General features: G+C 31.0%; 1 protein-coding gene across 1 annotated transcript in view; it reads left to right on the forward strand.

The window, feature by feature from the left end:
- The first annotated feature begins 8,502 nt into the window (after window positions 1–8,502).
- Ugt50B3 (UDP-glycosyltransferase family 50 member B3) overlaps window positions 8,503–13,608 on the forward strand; it is a 35,454-nt gene continuing 30,348 nt past the window's right edge. The window contains exon 1 of the mRNA XM_089697536.1: window positions 8,503–8,622. The gene's annotated coding sequence lies outside the window, so the exon portion shown is untranslated. The remainder of the gene's footprint in view (window positions 8,623–13,608) is intronic.

Consider the following 13,608-nt stretch of genomic DNA (forward strand, 5'->3'; position numbering starts at 1 on the left):
TTTATATGTTACTATTGAATGCATTTTATTTTAAAACAGGAAAAGATGAATTTTGAAGCAGTTGCGAATAAGTTGAACAACTAACACGTAGGTATCTTGAATTATATCTAAATAAAAATATGTTAATAAGCATTTGGAGTTATAGTATTCTTAAATGATAATGTTTAATAATTATAAATACATATTATGTAAAGTGCACGTGCATTTTAATTCAATTTTTAGGCGGGAAATAAAATAAAAAAAATCGGATTATATCGGCAACCGGTAGAGACAAAATGGAAAAATAAAGATAAGACGCGGAACGATTTTTTTCAACAGTTTTATGTTGTGATCTTGACACAACTGCAACGCGGTCTTTCGAGAGTAGAACACACTTCGCGTTGTGAGGCGTGCAATAATATACGGAAGTCGTTTCAAAATTAAGTTTACGAAAATAAGACCTCACAAGTACAGGCACAATAGATGTTATAGTCACTTAGAAAATGGTAACAATATAATAAAAGCACGCAACGCTCGATCATTATGTTTTGGTCTTTTTGCTTTGAATATTATAATCAACTGCGGTATGCATACCTTTCTAATGTGATGTAACTACACAGCTATCCTATGTTACAATCTTTTATGTAGATAGTTGATTATGCTTGGTTTGTTCCTTTGTCGTTTGTCGAACGCCTTGGCAGTTATGATCCTCCTACAGGAAGTTGCTTTGGCTTCTCGACAGCTGTCTAAAAGTTAAAACCTGCTGAGATCAGAGATATTTATGAGATTTTGGTGCGTTTATCTCACGACAAAAGAGCATCTTTTGGATTATTAACGTACCCCTACGTAAACGTTGTACCGAGTACGTTTTGCAATACATACAATTTGGAAAAAAGGAATGTTTTCATTCAAATACCAAGTTTAACCCATCAATAGACAGACTGCACTATACCATACTTTAGGTATATAATTGATCGAGTTTTAGTTGTTTGTCCTACTAACCTGCTGATTTAAGTTTCACCCAGTTTACAACAATAAACTCGACTCCTGTTACATGAAAGATAATTATATTAAACTATCCCGGCTTCTCTTCTGGGAATACGATTTGTTGTTTGTAAACAAAATATCATTAATTATATAACGACATAGGTAAGCGAAAATGGAATGGGGATGAAATATTGATCACTTATAATCTGTATACCTAAGTGATACTAAATTCCCAACCGCGGCTTCGCCCGCTTTTTCAAAAAAAACCCGCATAGTTTCCATTCCTGTGGTATTTGCAGAATAAAAAGTAGTAGCCTGTCTTATTCTGGGTCTACAGCTACCTACTTACATACCAAATTTCATTGTATTCGGTTTATTAGTTACAAAAATCCATCCAACTTCACAAACTTTCTCGTTAAATATTAGTAGGATTGTGTAAGTTAAATTAGGTAGTCTATTAACTTCCGAAGAACTTCTCAACCATGAAGAGAGTCAATTGAAACTACCTATCAGACGTAGTATATTATTATTAGTCTGTGCTATCAGTAAAAAAACAATGGTCTCTAATTAGATAGCTATATTTCAGTAGCCATCATTATTAATCTTGCACCAGTTTTTCATATTTCGTTAACTTTTATTTAAATAATCTTATGAAATAATACGTACGTGCTTACGAAAATTATTACAACAGTGAAGAGCCAGAATACAAGACACATGTCAATATAATTGAGGAACGAAAGTTCGATCACACTTTAGATCTCACACCGGCTGCATTAATATACAAAGACATCAATCATCTGTGTAATAATGTAGCAAGACCTAACGTGCGGCTTAGAAAAGTTTCCTTGCACCAAAAGTGGTTTTCAATTTATAAATTTTATACTTAGATAACTACAGTGTTTTTAAACAGACTCCTCCGAAAATCTTGGACTGATTTTTATGAAATTTTATATTTAGTAGGTCTGAGAAAGGTTTGTTAACTGCTTATTGTACGCTTTAGTAATAAGAGATGCTCTGGAAGAACAACGTTTGCTGGGTCAGCTACAATCATTACCTATAAATAATAATATTTTGTATTTTAAATATTATTATTAACAGTTATTAATAGATAACATAGACGTATCTACATTTATAGTTTCATACCTAAGTATCTTCTTATATTGAAATTGATATCTATTTATTATTTTATGGCATTCAAATGCTTTGTAAATATAAATTTAGAAAGAATAGAAAATAATTTGGAAAATCCAAAAGTGCACGCCTCATAATTTTTTTTTTAATAAATATTTATTAATTATTATTTTTGTTTATTTAATAACAATTAAACCACATCGAATCAGACCCTGAAAAATGAAAGGGTTCTATTCCTGAGCATACTCAAGCGTAAGAGAAAAAAAAGACTCGATTAGTAAAGTATTTCGGTCGCTATCGTGTTAACAAGAAAAAGGATCTGCACATACAGACACACGGACGTCCAAGACAGAACTTTTTTAAACTGTTTTTTAACTAGTTTAAATAACAAAAATGACATCAAAAATATCATGAATGTTAAAAATAGTGTTTTTTCTTAATATGTGTGTGTATGTATTATCTTACAAGTGCAATGTATGATACATAAAGACATTTTAAGTTTGAAAAATCAGATGTTTTGTGCGAAGTGACAGTAGTACCCACCTCAACGCTTCGCTTATGAGGCGTGCAAAATTCGGAATGGCGCGAAAGGATGCGGGTTCGAGTCCCGCCTCGTGATCGATTTTTTTCTATTCTTTATAAATTTATATCTTCTTATATTTTAGTCAAGCTTCAAAGTTAAAACAATATTACAATAAAATATTATGGGTAACAACTCAGATGGTAATAATAATGTTATCAAAGCGAAAGCCTACACATAATCACGCGCTTTGTTCCAGGAAGGAAATTGTTTATATGGGCTAAAGTAAATTCATGGTAAGTACCACAAAGATTCACTGCTAAATCATGAGAACTGCTCAGCTATATTCTGTTTATTTGTATTTGGTACAAAACTTTAATATCGTAGGTATTAAGCAGTTAATGTGTTAATTATTATTAGATTTTGTTGTACGGTTTTGAGTCAATAGTTGTGAAGCATGTGAAATAAAAAAAAGAACTATGTTTGTAGTGTAAAGCTTAGGAAAATTTAGATTAAATTATTGTTGCTTATGAAACTAGTTAGTTATAAGAATTGTAGATGTATTTATCCAAAATGAGCTGCCCCGGCAAACGTTGCAATTGTTCTGCCCTACTGCCCCTTTTACGTTTTTTCTTTCCGCTACGCGGTTACAACCTTCCTAAAACGCAAAAATTTTAACCAAATTTGTCGAAACGTTCCCAAGTTTTACGCGAACACATTTAGAAATTCATTTTTAATTAACATAGAAGATATTAGGTATTTGACTATCTAGTTACTTAGGTTTATTTACTTCTAGGTACCAATTCATATTTCAGGTATCTGTTATTAGGTCAGATAATTTCGGGCCCATTAATCGTCATTTACCCAACAAATTGTCCAATTTAGTCTGACCATCTGATATCCTAGGATCTATGTTCAAGACTTAGTTAATCTTGGTGGAAATCCCATTTTTCCTATATCTTCTAATTGGATTAGTGGTAAGTTAGTTACTGTCCTTTAAATTTCTTCGGAAACTTATCATTTTATCGATAGATAGGTAGTTACATCACTCACGCAGATATCTATAAAATCTTATAGTACCTACCTTCCTAGTACTAAAGATAAATTCTATTCAATTAGGTATTTACGGCATGTAATTAATTGTAACAAGCTTCAGTTTTACTTTAGAAAGTGTAAATGAGAATGGGTTTATTTAAAATAAATAGGTTTAATTAGTTACTTCCACGCTTTCGTGAATTTATTTTCATTCTTAAGGCTGCAGTCTAGCAAAATTGCGTTTTCAACAAGTTATTTGACAATTTTTTCCCGGCTAATGAAATGATAAACTGAATTTTTTTTTCTTGTTTATCAATTAGTGTTATATACGCAATGCGCGTGAATTTTTTCACATTTATAAAGTTACTTTATGTTACCTTAATCAGGCCTTCAAGATAAGTCTCTTTCTCCCAAAGACATTTCGAGCTAAGTTTGTGCACTCACTACGTTGCAACCAATTACAATTTACACAATCTGATCAGCACATTATTATCCTTATATAGTCGTTATTAAAAACTGCTGAATACAATTTCCGAAAAACTTATGATTTTCTTAATTAGAACGTTATAAATTCATTAAATTTCCCATTTTTTGCCTTACAAAATCTATTGATAAATACTGCTAAAAGTTATTTTTTCCATTAATTTATTCGAGTTGGTTGAAGACCAATGAGTATTAATCCTTTAAAAAAATTTTTTTTTGAATTTTGATAATTCTTTAAATATTAAAAAAATATTTAAAATAATTAGGAAAAATCCTAGCGAATTTCTTTAGTCGCGCTCCTTGGGCCGGAGCGTTCTGACGTGTGCTCTACGCTCGATTTTCCTTCATACCGAAGTGAAAGTTGCTCTACTTCATTAAATTTAATATTTTTGTTAATTGATTATTTTTATCTTAGTTTTGTGCAAATATTCGTATTTTTAAACATTTGATTTCGATATGGAAAATAAACGAAAAAAATACGCGTGTAACTACTAGAAAAAAAATTATCTTCGAACATAAAGTTAATGAAACCAAATAGATTGCAAAGGTGATTGGCAACAATTTCTTTATTTTACGGGGTGTCAGTAAAGGGATGTATATTTCTTTAAAACTAAAGTAAGCTCATAAATTTTCTTATAATATAATTTTTTTGAAGTTCCAAAAATGTTTATTTTTCGTTTGAGAAATACGAAATATAATATAAACTTGTATTGAGAACTTGAACTTCCCAAGTTCATCCGGGGAAATCCCCATACGGGGAAAATGATTTGTTTACTCCAAAATTGATCCGAGGTGTTTTAATTTTTTCTTCTAGTCATTTTCAACGTAGCGGCATGTTGTTTGATTATTAATTTTGTAACTTAAATACAGGATGTTGGTTTTATATTATTCTGATCTTACAGACGCGCTGACAAATTTAGTCCACCATTTCTAGTTTAGTCTACCAACTCTAAGTACCAATATTAAAACGAATGGATTATCATCACATCATCAAAACTCAGATGTAATGGAAGATCACAATAACATTGAAAATTCAGTGGGTGTTGAGAACTAAACAAACAGAAGTAACAGAGACGCGAAGAATAAAAAAAGAGGACGAAAACAATAATTCGTTGATGCTTTCCCTTTTTGACGTATTGTTAGGGTACATCACCAATCTGCAAAAAACAAAACTGATGATTCCCAATTGCTGATTAAAAATGAAAAACAAATAATCGACAACAGTGGTGAAAATTTGCTGATCACAATGAAACATCCTTCAGTGGTAGCAGATTTACTCATTTAAAATGTATCGGTGAACAGCGTAAAGGAGAGGAGGACAGGAAAACATTATGAATGTGGATGGTGGATTGTATACAGGGTGTAATCGATAAGTATGTGCAGGCGATTATGACGTTATTATTGCAGGTATCAAAAAACTTAAAACTGATATCGAAATTACTTTACCTAATGAGCAAAATGACAATAATAACTTTTTAAAAGTATAACGAGAAATATCTAAAAAATTTATACACTCCCATATCAAAAAGGGAAAAGGGGACTAGTAGAAGTTAAATGTCTAATTCCGGCAAAAGACATGAATGCGGAAGATGCGGTTAAAAAAAATTTAACACTAGAGCGCTCGCGCCTAAAATTTTCCTTGAGTGCACGCGTGGGTCACATATGTCACCCAATACGACGCACGTTTTTTTTCATAAAAATCGTAGTTAAAAAAGTAAACGAAGTACTTCTTTATGAATCAACTTTATTTTTAAGTGATGAAACAAAAAAAATATCAATATTTTCTCATTTTACTTGATTTATGAGCTAAACATAAACCTCTGTGAAAAGTAACTAATTTTTTACTTATTGTGATCAATCAGTTTTTTTTACTTTGGAAACTACAAATTTGGTTAAAAATAATCATCATCTCATTATAAAGTTTAAGAATAAGTTGTTCTTCTATACTAATATTATAAAGAGGAAAAGTTTGTATGTATGTATGTATGTATGGTTTTCACGCATAAACTACTGGACCGATTTTGATGAAATTTGGCACAGATAATCTTTAGACCCTGAGAAAGAACATAGGCTACCTTTTATTGCGAAATATGTACCACGGGCGAAGCCGGGGCGGACCGCTAGTATCCAATAAAATTTTATTTTCAATAAAAAATAAGTATGTCCTAGCACTCGAATATGAGTATTTTATTTCGATTTTAGTTACTCATATATTAATAATTTCTTAAAAGTATAAATTGATCATAGGAGCAGTAAAAAATAAAAGCGGTATACTTGATTTTCACTCGTAACTGTATGATTTCAAAAACTTCCTAGAACGCTCGCGCGGGGGACATGCGTCACCCATGTACTTTTATATTTTCGCAGAATACACTTCGTTGCATCAAGGAAGCTGACACGCTGCTAAAATGTCCGGAGATTGGTAGTTGGGGAATACCTGAGACAACAACACTTAAGCACGATTCTTTAAAAAAATATTTAGCAATATATAGCACTGGGTGACCTATGTCCCCCGCGCGTGCGCTCTAGTGTTAATATTTGAAATACAATGCAAAAAATAACACTTTTGTCATAGATAAGAATCATGACTATTTTTTCCAAATTCAGGGACAACTAAACGTTGCAGAAGCAGAAGTCTGCTTATTTGCTGTTTGGACTGAAGTGAATCATTCGTTAAAAATAGAATATATAAAAAAGTATGTAACGTTTAGGCAAAATAAAATGATGGACCATTATCAAGATTTTACATAAATTGCCTACTGTCAGAATTGATTGATTCGAGACTTCAGCATTCGATGCCATCAAGGACCCATCCTATATCATTCAAGCGATTGAAAAAAAAGAGATAAATCCAGTGCAACCGATAAAACATCAGAATGCTAGCAAAAGATTTATTAGGTTTATAAATATAAATCTATATATTATACATAATATAATAAATCTGTAGAAGACGCGAAGACTGACATACGCGCGGACGGAGTCGCGGGCGGAAGCTAGTCAGAAATAAATATCTTTTGTTTTCATTTGCGTATTTTTCTATTTTATAATTTTTTAACACAAACATTACATTTTTTTTATTATATACAAAATTTGTTTATCCGTTTTATTAGTTAAACTGAACAACTTTCACTAAGAAACTTAGGTCGAAAAAAATGTATAGAGTTATGCATTTTGTATGGAAAGCTTATTTTTTTTTATATTTCGTCCAAATTTCTTTGTAAAAGTTGATCAGTTATATAAACATGAAGTTGAAGATATCAATAGAAAGTATTCGCAAATCTTGTGTACTGATAAAAAAAATCACCCGGTGTAATTTTCACGAAAATTGTTTCAAATTGTCATTTTTGGTACTTATTACGAATATTAAATTATACGAATGATTTAATTTTTAAAAATTAAGTGGAGCAACTTTCCCTTAGTACATTTGTATTATTTACATATAGGATGACAGGATGCATTTGTTTGCACTACTAGACCAAGCCCTTAAGATTTTCAATTATAATTAACAAGCTTTCAGTTCACAGATTGGCTTAGTCTTAAACAATTTTTTTCTAATCCTTCCTCAAGAACGACGCTATCCATCGGTGAAAACGGAATGAAAATTTGTGCAGTGGTTTTGAGTTTATTGAATACAGACAGACGCATTAAGTGGTTATAGTTTAGAGTGCTTCAAAGATTTAAATTTAAAAGGTCTTTCATTGAATTTAATTAAATAGGTTCATTAATATTTACCTATCTAATTTAACTCAATCTAAAATTGCAAATACCCTACTTTGGATTGCTTGAAAACTAAGAATATTTAGATCAAGATAAAACAAATCTGTATCAGGTCCATTCTCAGTAACGCAATAATGCGGAATTCCGTTTTACGCTGCATGCACAGACATATATTATTATTTTTATTTGAGATAGAAAGGAGAGGATTATATGAGTGGTCGTTTGCTAACGTAAGACCTAGATTTGATTCCAGACTGAAAGTTTGAACAATTAAGCATGAATGGCCAACTCCAATATAACTTTTAAGGCGTTTTTTTATTATAAATATTGATTTATTGGTTTTGGTTAAAAAACAAGAAGAAATACTTACCTACTTAATAGTAATTTTTCCCATGATCACTAAATGGGTGTGTAAGTACCTATGTCGTTACTCGTAAGTACATATATGGATTGTTTCAAAAATTCATTTTAAAAAGTAAATTAAATTATAAACTATAAACGAATGTCACAAAATTGAAAAACAATTGTGAACTTTTAAGAATCTGTATAAAAAATGTAACAGATCGCTCTCCCAAACGAATTGTACTCGAAGAGGAACCTTACATAATTCGCGATCTTGTAACATAAGGTCAAGTCTAGACGATACAATTCCGTAATCATGAGGTGGTGAGAGAAGGCAGTGGTAGGGTTGTCAGTTTCGATACAGCGCGGTATGCGCACGCGCTTAATTTGTTAATCGGTTTGTGTATGGATATATACCTTTATTATTTGTAAGTTGTTTTTAATTTTTATTTTCGTGGTGGTGTGATTTTTTAATTTTGGAGCGAAAGGATGGAAAAGTGTATAATTGATTAGTGTAAAAGCTTATGAAAATTAAGTTTTAATTTATTTAAAAAATAATTAAATTAACTTACATATATGTGGCACTTTAGCATTTTATGTAAAGGTATTTCAAGCCAATAGTTTTTTTTTAACAATAGGTTATGGTCGAACTTTTTATTCGTAAGAAAATTCGCAATGTTTTGTGAAATGATAAATACAATAAAAAGCAATAAAATTGCGCCAAACCACAGTTTAACGGTGAGTCAATACTGTGAAGTAAAAATCTAGCAATGGCCTAAGAACTAAGTTTCATAATATCTAGGTTCAATTTAAGACCTATCGGTTTTGCAATACTTTATTAAGTTTAACTTGTGAAACTGATGAATTTAAGGCACGTGTAAAATAAATTGTAAAACATTTTTTTTAACTTTTTAATTTATTCATTAGATATCTTCAATTGGTAAAGAAAACACCTAGTTTGAAACTTTATTATTTTTAACTACTATCGTTAACAGCTCAAAAGTAGATTTGGATATCAGTGCTATTGGTGACTTAACTTTGGTAAGCATTGAAAATAACTCTTTTAGATGTACCAACTATTAAAACACTACACATAACAATTTTCGCTCAAAATTAAATTTAACTTTACTCCAACTTCTTTACTATAGTTGCAACTTGGAATGCTAAATATGTTTTTGAGCTTTTTAAAGTTCAAAAACAATAAATAATTAACTAACAATAAATAAAATTTAGAAAATACACAACATGCAAAAAAATCTATGCTACTATGTATTTATATACAAACAAAATTTTAACATATCAACTTCATGCTTTTGGCAAATAAATTACAATTTGGATCCGAAAATTATCGTATAGAGCTTTAACACTATTCAGGGGCTTATTAATTACGATATAGTTGGGGCAGCTATATTATGATATTAATAATAAATTGATAAATATAAACAATTTCACGTGATTGACAAAATAATCCCAATATCCTCGGTAAAGTTTGAAAGTAACCTTGATAGTTTGCGGTCAGATCACGCGTAAATGGAAGCTTTTAAAAGCTGTTTCTGAGTTGTTCGTAAACAGTTTAAACTTTATTTTTTATACGGTGTAATGATAATTGCATGAGGTAACGTTAGATTGTGAGATACAATTAGTAGGAAAAAAGGGAAATAAAAATATCGCCTAGCTTTTACATGTAGGTAATGGTAACGTAACGGCACCAGTCTTGTACAGATTAAGGAAAAAATTGAAGTTTTTTGCAAATTTCTCGTAGGTTTTTTAACTTTATTGGATATTGTTTAGTTATACCTTTAGTTCAATGTTAGTTTAACGTAACCAATGTTAGAAAAAAGATTACAATGCATAAATAATGAAGTTATTTATAAATTAAAAAACCACTTTTTTGCACCAGTGTTGGACAGTGAAAAATCTAATGATGGACACCCAGTTTTGGACAACATCCAGTTATGAACACCCATTTATGGACTGTACCTAATGTCGTTTCTCCAGTTATTTACACTTGGAGAAGACTTATAGTTATCAATAGAATCTTGAAAATGATGATTGGAATACAATAAATCGGGGATGTATTTATAAAAAATAGTACTTATTAATTATTTTGCATACTTATAATATTTAAAACAGTCTTAATTTCCATTTTCTAGGCAAAAATTGGACAAATGCATCGTTAAATACGAGTTATGTCCGTTAAGAAACACCAATAATATCGTTTTTTTTCTCAGTATTGTCAGGGATGAAAAATATAACTAAAAAAAGTACTGCCATTCCATCCATTTTGGGACTTCTTCTTCTTCGTCATATCACTCTAGGGGGGTAGATGTTACCCGCGTCACGATGTTCCGCCATATCTCTCTGTTTCCTGGCATTCCGTTACACTCGTGAAGTGAATCGCCAATCTGAATCCGCCAGCAGCCTTAATCTGATCAGTCCATCGATATGGATTCCAAATTGTAGCACGAGGCAAAAAGCTTTTTTTAAACTGTTGTCAAGATGGTGTGGATGAAATTTAAACGTGTGTACTATATGGCGGTGGAATTTAGCAGCAGACAACGATCCAAACAGTTCATCAGAGAACTCTCTATGATAGATGCGTTACAATACGCATAAGTATGCGACTTCTCTACGCAGTGATAGAGAATGAAGCCGAGAACGAGTCGCACAGCACATAATGAACCATTGTTCTAAAATATATTCTTCATGTTTAGAACAAAAAATATCAATGTCCATTATAGGAACCAAAGCAAATCCAGTCATGGACAATTGTTGTACAATATTGGAACCCTTTGTTTGAAATGGTCGTGATAGGTATATTATTAATCAGAAAGAAAAGACAATACAGAAAAGCGCATGTAATTAATACCTTTAAAAAAAGTTTATTTTCGACATATGTCCATAAATGGATATATCCATAGAATTAAATCCAGTTATGGACACTGATGAATTTTATTTAAACAACATAACCTATCATGATACTAAATCGTGTAATATTTCGTACACTTAACTACTATAAATAAAAGTAATATCAAATTTTGCTGACATTTATACAAAAATTCTTATAACCAAAATTGTGTCCTCACTTCCTTAAGGATTTTCTTAGTAAAAACAGATTTCTTCGAAACGAGTCGCAGCATCTAAACATAACGTTCTGCCATCTTCAAACATTTTGGCCGAATAAGATGAAATGTCGTATTTTGATAGCTCATGAACCAAACTTTTATTTAAAATATTGCCAAATTATATAACGTTAATTTTGGTCTTAATATTTTAATTTAATATTTATTTTGTCCATTACTGGATGCTTGTCCACGACTGGTGCCGTTACCTTAATAAAAATAAAAAAAAAATGTTGAAATAGATTATAATCTTATATTATAGATCGTCGTCTATATTTTATATTTTGTTTTTCCCAATCTTAAGTAAGATCACATGATTATCTATAGACTACTAGCGGTCCGCCCCGGCTTCGCCCGTGGTACCTACATGTTTAAACTATCCTATCTCTCAAGTTGGATCAAACTGCACATGGTGTGCGAATTTTATTATAATCGGTTAAGTGGTTTAGGAGTTCATTGAGGACAAACATTGTGACACGAGATTTATATATATATTAAGATAATTAATTAAAACTATTAAATACAACACGAATAAAATAAAAATAGTAAAGAGAGACTTAAGTATGCATTTTTTAATTGGACGCAAATAGTGTTAATTAAATAAAAAAATTATCTAATCAGTGCAATATTAAATCGCAATGAACATTGTAATGAGCTAAATATAGGAAGATAAAGCAGATAAAAGTTACGTAATCCAACGCTCCAGTACCCTAGGAAAAAGTAGGAAATTGATGTTTGTGTACAAACTGGTTTCACTGACTACACCATCGCTTGTTACGTGAATGTTCCACTATTTATATAATTACTGGAGAATAATACGCAGATTTTGTTACATTTCGTAGTTTATCAAGAGAGTTGGACTTCGTTACGATAAATAAATAAATATTCCAGGACATTTTCACACGCGGCACGATCTGATCCCATACTAAGCTTTCGCTTGTGTTATGGAAACCAGATGGCTGATAAACATTCATACATACATAATTATAATTATAGTAGGAAGAGTAACATATAAGTAAGGTTATGTGGAAGAAAAGCTGTCTTTTCGCAGGATATAGCACAATTCTTCTAAGACCACATCTTAGCTTAACATCAGGTGAGATTCTGGTAAAGCGCTTCCCTATTGTCAGTAAAAAAATATAATAACTTTAATATCGAACAAATCCTTGTATAAATCTTATTAGATTTGTTTTGATATTAAAGTTGTTTCGTGTTTCAAATATGTAGAGGTCAGAGACCTCAATATTTCGTATTCTCTATTACTGTTGCAATGCAATCAAATCTGGATCAATTTTTCCATAAGGTTGACCACATAAGTATGTGCGTGTAAATTTTTATTTGGCAATATTTACTTTTTTTTGTAAGAATTGATATCAGCATAGATACAATACTGGATAGAAGAATGTGTTTTAATAAAGGATTGTGTGAAATGTATGGAATTTTTGTTTCCAAGTATAAAACAAAAAAATAAAAAAAATAAGTGAATTGTGCAATATGCACGTAAACAATTAACATGTTTATTTTAACTACGGAAGAATTTGTGAACGTTTAATTTATTTTTGTATAATGTAAAAAAATATTTTGTGTCAATGTCGCCAAATCTTATGAAGATATTACTTAATTGCAGCACATATAAATTCATATCTCACCATCTAGATAAAAGATTACTTAAAACTGCAAAACAGTCGAGGACAGAGTGACAAAAGCGTTTAAAAATTTATTAACGGACAAGGCTTTGACGGTTTATTAAAGTACTTACCAAACATTTTGCGAAACTTTTTGTCAACGATGTAAAAAATTCATCAAGTGTCGTATACCTATAATAAAGGATTACGAGTTTACGCAAATTCAGATTATCCAGAAGATTGTGGCAACAGCTAAGACAAGTTTTTGCTCGTTTTGCGACTTTTAAGCTTGCACAAGCAAGTCGCAAATATTTCACACACGAATATCATTTGCTTGCGTCAGTTCATTCTGAGAAATTAATGTCTGATATATCGTTAGTAGCTATGATCTACTTACCTTAATGAGATCTTTAATTGCTTTTAAATATAATATATTATGAGTTATGTAAAATTTTGGTGTGCTACTCACTACGATCGAACTTGATTGAAACAGCTCAATCGTTTTATATGACGATAGTGTTTCCCGGCAGGTCAACGTTTGCTATGCAATCTAGTTACATAAAATAGATAGTATTTTATAGAAATTCCCCGTACATCAAAAAAAAGACGTGTGGCACTCGGGGACTGCCGCGGTAAAGCTATTGAATGAATGAATGAATGATTGAAA

This window comes from Colias philodice, chromosome 7, assembly GCF_061535455.1.
Source record: "Colias philodice isolate Cphi_HAF_F1 chromosome 7, ilColPhil1 Martin Lab GWU primary, whole genome shotgun sequence".
Taxonomy (NCBI): Eukaryota; Metazoa; Arthropoda; class Insecta; order Lepidoptera; family Pieridae; genus Colias; species Colias philodice.